Genomic DNA, 7098 nt, shown 5'->3' with positions numbered 1-7098 from the left:
TCAAGGTCAAGGAGGATTATACAAGTTTATTGAAGAATGTTCATCCATTTTCAAGATTCAAGCCAAAAAATTAAATTTCTCTATTTTCTTCATTATTTCTTCTCTTCGGGTGATTTTTTTTCAATATTTCTTGTATAATTTAATCATTAGAATGCTAGCCTAATTTTTCTATTGTATTAGAGGAATGATGAACTATATTACGTATTTGTTTTGATTTAAGACTATTAATTTTGTTATTTCTTGATTGATTTTGTATATCTGTTGCATTGTTTAATTGATTGGCCACAATTGAATAATCAATTGCTTGTTGTAGTGTTAGGAGACTCACAATAAGTTTAAAACGCGGTAAAATTAACATATGTAGATAAAATTAGGAATAATCTTTATTATATATGCAATCATATAGATAATCGATAATTTAATGCATTTTGATAATATAAATTTGGACTAGGAATAGGACCGGGTCGTAATTAGAATAAACTTAATTTGCCTTGAAAAAGGGAATTAAATATACTAGTGCTATCGATTGTCACAAAAGCATTAAATTGATTATATTATGAATCAAGAATTAAAATAAATGGCAATAGAGGGTTCAAAATCCAATATAATTATTCACATATTTGACAAAATATTTTTTATTGCTTCTTTAGTTTAGAATAAGTTTGAATAACACCAAAATCACATCTTTCGTGTCATGAACATTGAATTTAGTAGTAGCTAGTGAACTAAAATTATACATTACTCCCCGTGGGATGATAGCTCTCTTATCACGATTATTACTTGTACAATGAATCCGTAGACTTGTGGGATTTTGATAAAGAAGTTTTGGCGCCATTGTCAGGTAATAACGAATTTAATTTTAGTTTAGTAATTTATATTAAGTTCAAATTTTTTTGTTGCCTTTTTAGGCTTTAATTGAAATATCGGATCTCTTATTTTTTTCATTCTTCGCAGCTTCTCACCAGTTTATAAAAGATCCTAACGAGATCGAGATCGAGATCGCCATATAGATCCTGATATAGAAAGGACCTTTAAGCAACGCCATAGAGAATAGAGAAGAGTAAGGATAATGGCTTAGAATCAAAAACAGATTCAAGATGCAGTGTAGAATGCAGCACTTCCGGTTTAGCAACCACCTCTGGCTCAGGCTTTATTGATTGGAAATTATGAGAATCCTCTGTCAGCACCGATTCAACCTCCAATCATCTATTCGCCCTTTAGACAAACTAACGTCCACATCCGACCAAATCTCATAAACGTCTTTCAAAATCATCAAGAAATCAAGTTCAACACGAAAGCTACGAAAAATTCACACAAACACATTCAAGCTTTTACCAGGCAATATGACGTAATTGGCCATGAGGGATATCATGGGATGCATTTCGAATGCGTCTATTTCCTCACATTTTAAAGGAGGGTGCGAAAATATGGATGATGTCACAAACTCCTGGGAACATTGTATTGTGGAATGACATGGTACAAAAATTCACCATGAAGTTCTTCCCACTAACTCATGCTCATCAAATTTTGAATGAAATCCACACATTTAAGTGAAAAGACCTCGAGAGCTATCCAAAGGCATGGGAAAGGTATAAGAACTTATTCAAGAAGTGTCCCAACCTTGACATTCCTAAACAAGCACAAGTATACATCTTTTACTTGGAATACACCCAAAATTCAAGAATATGGTAGATGCTTTAGCGGGAAGATATGACTATAAATGTGGATGATGCCTATGAGTTGAATGAGATAATAACGAAAAATTGATCGATGTGGCCGAGCGACAGGGAAATACATAGGAAAGCAAATGTGATGCAAAATGTAAACTTAGTAACAGCATTAACAGCAATAATAGAAGCAATAACGGAAAAAGTTAACATTTTAACTCAATCTGTGCACATGGTCCAACTCTAGTTTGCGTAGATTGTAGGGCAGATTACATCACTGCAAGTACAGGTTCCCTTTAGCTTCCACTCACACAGGTTAGCAGTGGAGATCATTATATACAGAACTATCAGAGGCAAAATGGACCTTACCTACACAACTACCATTCGAGTTTGAAGAAGCATCCAAACTATGTGTGGGTGGATAATTTGGATCAAGTAAATCAGATGAGAGGCAATCCACTAGCGATTCAGTAACAAGAAGAAAAGAGACAATCCTTGGAAGCTCTACTTATCAAGTACATCACCAAGACTGAGACGGCGATACAGAATCAGCAAGCCTCTATACATAACTTAAAGAATCAGATTGGACAGATAGCAGCTGCATTAGCCAACAGACTACAGGGTGCATTGCCTAGCAACAGAAAGAAGAATTTACAAAAATAGGTACTAGCAACTGAAGCAGTGAATTCTGAGATCAAAGAGCTACCATCATTTATTCCCATCGCTATAGTCAAGGCTTATGTGCTACACATTCCATTCCCTCAGAGACTGTGAAGGTAGCCAACAATCCAGCAAGTTCAAGCCATCACTACTAGAAGTGGTGTTCAGTTGCCAGAAATCACTAAAAAGAAGAGGGGAACAGAGAACGCTCAAGGAACGGGTAAAACAATCTGACGAAACAATAGATGAGGGTCAACAATTAGTCTCAGATAGCTCACAGCTTAAAGCAACAGTTCCTCGCATTTTACTCACATCTTTCCTTCTCTTCAAAGGTTGCGAAATACCAAATTGGAAAGATAATTCATTAAATTTCTGGAAGTCCTCAAAAAGCTACATGTCAACATCCCATTCATTGACGCGATCCTTCAAATCTCAAACTACTCCAAGTTTTTGAAGGAAATATCGAACAAAAAGAGAAAACTATCCGAGCACGAAATGACAGCACTATTTGAAGAATGTAGCATGATCATCCAGCATAGAATCCCTCATAAACTAAAAGATCCATGGAACTTTACTTTACCTGGCTTCATAGAAAATTTACATAATATAAATTGTTTGATTAATTCAAGAGCAAGTATTAATTTAATTTTCTTGTCTCTTTATAAGAAACTGGGATTAGGAGACCTTAGGACAGCATCTATTATACTTCAGCTACCAGATTGATCACTAAAGCACCCATACGGAGTGGTCAAAGGCATGTTTATCAAAACGGGGGAGTTCATTTTTCCAGCTGACTTCATCATTCTGGACATAGAAGAGGCATATCAGATGCCAATAATCCTAGGAGGGCCATTCTTCTCTACAAGTTGAGCTTTGCTGAGTTTTGATATTAATGAGATAGTCCTGAGGGTGGAGGATAAGCAGCAGAGTTTCACCATGTAGAATCCAATCAAGTAACCCTCATACTTTTAAGATTGCCAACAAGTGGTTCACTAGAAAAACTACAAATATAGGCCAAATACAAGAGGTATTATTGGTAGGAACAACAATGGAAACATGATTGTTTGGAGAGTTAAGGATAATCGAAAAAGTGCAACCAGTTTCTAAAGTGCATGACTGAAAACCCCCTTTTCAAGCCACCATGAAGAGCCTAAAGTAATAGGAGTCAAGCTAAAGAATTTAAACGAGCGCTTGTTGGGAGACAACCCAACACTTTTATTCTTTTTTTTATTCTGCTTTTTAGATTTAGAATAGTTTAAGATAACTTAGATTATTTTTTATTCAATTTAGAGACTCATCAACCACAACCCGATTCTCCTTATATCTCCTATATATTAGTTGGTTTATTAGATGTTTGAGTTAAGTAACACCTATTCCAGATATTTAATCTTTAATGTTTTATTTAACTGCATTGTACACGAACATGAAATTACAGAAATTTAAACTAACATTGACCAAGTAGACAATGGGAGCAATAAGAAAAGCTAGCTATTAGATTTCACGCGCATATCAGGAAGTCTTTTTTGTCTTTTTCTTCCCCACCTCCTCATATGCGAATTTAGAATTTAAGACATCGAGCCCAATGTCTAGTTTAAGTTTGGAGGTGGAAAACATCAGTTTTCTTTTGTTCTTTTATTTTTGTGTGTGTTTTATTGTTTTAGATATTAAATAAATAAAATTGAGAATTTGAAAAACTCCTTTTTTTTTTGTGCTTATGTGAGTTAGTTATCTTGGCTAGCAATGAAGAATATATTGAATTATGAATTGATCTATGAATGGTGAATGTGTTGCATACTTAGATTAATTTTTGATTTTCCATGTGAAATTGATATATATTAAGCACATGAATTAAGTTAAACATTGTGTAAGAATGAGTTGATTTCATAATTGGATAGGTTGAAATAGTGGATTGTAGATGCTAAATCCAAAATTACTATATTTTATGTCTTTAGACCAAATTTAGAATAGTTTGGGGATTTCATCGTTGTAGGAAGATATTGAGATAGATGAGGATTCCATATGTGAAATTAAAAATCTTTTGTAGATTGTCTAAAGTAAACTGGTGAAAGTCTCGGGCTAGAAATTTGTGTACTTGGATATGTGTTTAGTGAGAGACATTGAACTAATCAAAGAAAAAAAATATTTTATTTAGAAATTTCTTTTCGTAGCATTTATGGCTTGAGTTATTTAAGCTTATAAGGGTGTCAAAATATGTTGCCCTAAAGTCAACTGACTTGGGAGTCATCGGCCTAAATCTTGTTACAGGGGTCATTTAGAAAACTTAAGAAAAAAAGTATTGCAAATTAAAAAAAGTGTTGAAAAGAAGAAAATTGAGAAAAAATTAAAAAGCATGTGCATGAAACAGAAGATGCACCAAATGCTTTGATTAACTCCCAAGCATTGTTTAAGAAAATTTTACTTTTGATGAGGGACTATTAGCCTATTTGAGTTCTGGAGATCAAAGCAATCAAACTATGGAGAATCCTTGTTTATGGAATTGTTAAACTGCAATTGGTGAAATTTACCTAAACTAGAGAGGTAGGGATAGTAAAAAGATCAACATTAGATCTAGGGTTGGAAACAGTTAGGTTCGGGGTCGGTTCAACCAAAATCATCATTGAACCACCAATTTTTTTGTCACACCATAACCGCACCATAACACGTAAGTCGATTTCGATTCGGTTTGGTTCAATTCATTCTCTCGGTTCGAGGCGATTAATAACCATGAAAATAAATTACTTTTCATAGGTCCAGTTGTCAAATTAAAAAAATAATTTATGAAAAAAGTCATACATAATGGTTATCAACTGATAGTCTAGTGAATTATATTAGAGCACTTCAAACAATTTGCGTTGTTGATCACTTACCAGATCAAAATTGTACAAAGGACCAATAGAGGGTACATCTGTAAGAAAGCAACAATTTATGGTACCAAGGGTGATGGTTAGGTTACTGATGACAAAATCAAGAAAGGCAAAGACTATGTATACTTAATTTCAAGCCAATCCAGATGCCTAAAACTAATCAAATAATCAAATTTACCGTAAGAGAATAAGTTTTTTGAAATTGAAATTGTTGATTGAGTTCGCTTCAAGAGCGAGTGAGTTGATAACCATCAAGTGTGACTGCAAAAAGGAAGAAAAAAGGACCCTGTGGAGTTTGCAAAACTAGATATTTTTTATACATATTTTGCATTGGATTACTTTTTAGATGGAAAAAAATAAATTTAACGGGTAATCGGTTCAGTTTAGAGCGACGGCATAAATACTATACTGGCAACCCCCCAAACCGGTTCATTAAAATCAAATACCATATCCGTCTCATTGCACCACCGGTTCGATTTTTTTCGCCCCATTCGGTTGGTTAACTGTGATTTTCGATTTTAACGTTCAAATTGTCATCTCTAATTAGATCACACACTTGAAGAGAATGAAAATAACAAGTTTTGGGGTATGTGAAGCTCACGAGTTAAGACAATAACATATTTGACAATTAAGGGTAGGGAATGGAATAACTTATGAATTCATGATACCATGCTTAATTCTTAACACACAAGTCAACTTTGCATTGGAACGTAGACTTTGATTTTTGTATTATGATCTTGAAGCTGTGCTTAGATTTAATATCATTATTTTACTTTTGAGATAAAATACAAGGTTTGATAGCTAAATATTTTTTACATGCTTATGTGTTTGTTTTAAGTTAGGTTATAATTTCCTTTGAGGACAAATAGATGTTCAAGTTTGGGGTTTGATAAGTGTATTTTATACACTTATTCGGGGCATTAAATAATGATATTTTCTAATTCTTCTTATGAAATACTATCTAATTCATGTTATATTGTGTCAAATAGGTAAAACTCGATGTTTCATAAAGAATTGGAGAAATGAAAGCAAAAATAGTGAAAAATAGCGAAATCCAAAAGTTGAGGACTAGATTACAAACAATCCATAGATGGGACAGCAGATAAAATGTAGATCAAAGATGTCAATGATTTAATTGAATACAATTGAAAGATAAATGAACAAGATTACAAGAGAAAATGACTCAATCAACTCAAATACAAAGTTGGAGGACTAAAATACAATATTTTAAAAGTTGAGTCATATTGTAAAATGATGATTTAAGAATGGTAAGAGTCAAATGGAGTTAAAAGAGAAGTCAATGAGATGGGAATTTGTTGAAAATTATCAAAATACACGCATGAGAAAGTTCGACAAAAGATTGTACTATTCTTAAACATAGGCCAACAGACCCTGCATTATACAAGGTTCCAAAAATCCACTCCAGAGACCAAATTATATGTACTATGTGTACACATGGTTCTATTTTGGAAAAAAAATTTATTTCCTTATTTTGCTTTAGAAATATTTGGTATACAATCTTTTGGCACTTTATTTATAAAATCTCTATATTTTACGTATTTTGGAGGTGAAGAAAAAGGCTAAGCAACAAAATCAGGGCGGATTATACAAGTTTATTGAAAAATATTCATCTATTTTCAAGATTTATGCCAAGAAATTGGATTTATCCACTTTCCTCATTATTTCTTCTTTCCAAGTGATTTTTTCCCCAATATTTCTTGTATAATTTAATCATTAGAATCCTAGGCTAATTTTTTTATTGTATTAGATGAATGATAAATCTTATTGCATATTTGTTTTGATTTAAAACAATTCGTTTAGTTATTTCTTGATTTTCTTGATTGATTTTGCATACCTATTGAATTTTTTAATTGATTGGACACCAATTGAATAATTAGTTATTTGTT

Source organism: Olea europaea, chromosome 21, assembly GCF_002742605.1.
Source record: "Olea europaea var. sylvestris chromosome 21, O_europaea_v1, whole genome shotgun sequence".
Classification (NCBI taxonomy): domain Eukaryota; kingdom Viridiplantae; phylum Streptophyta; class Magnoliopsida; order Lamiales; family Oleaceae; genus Olea; species Olea europaea.
This window is presented reverse-complemented; position numbering follows the sequence as displayed.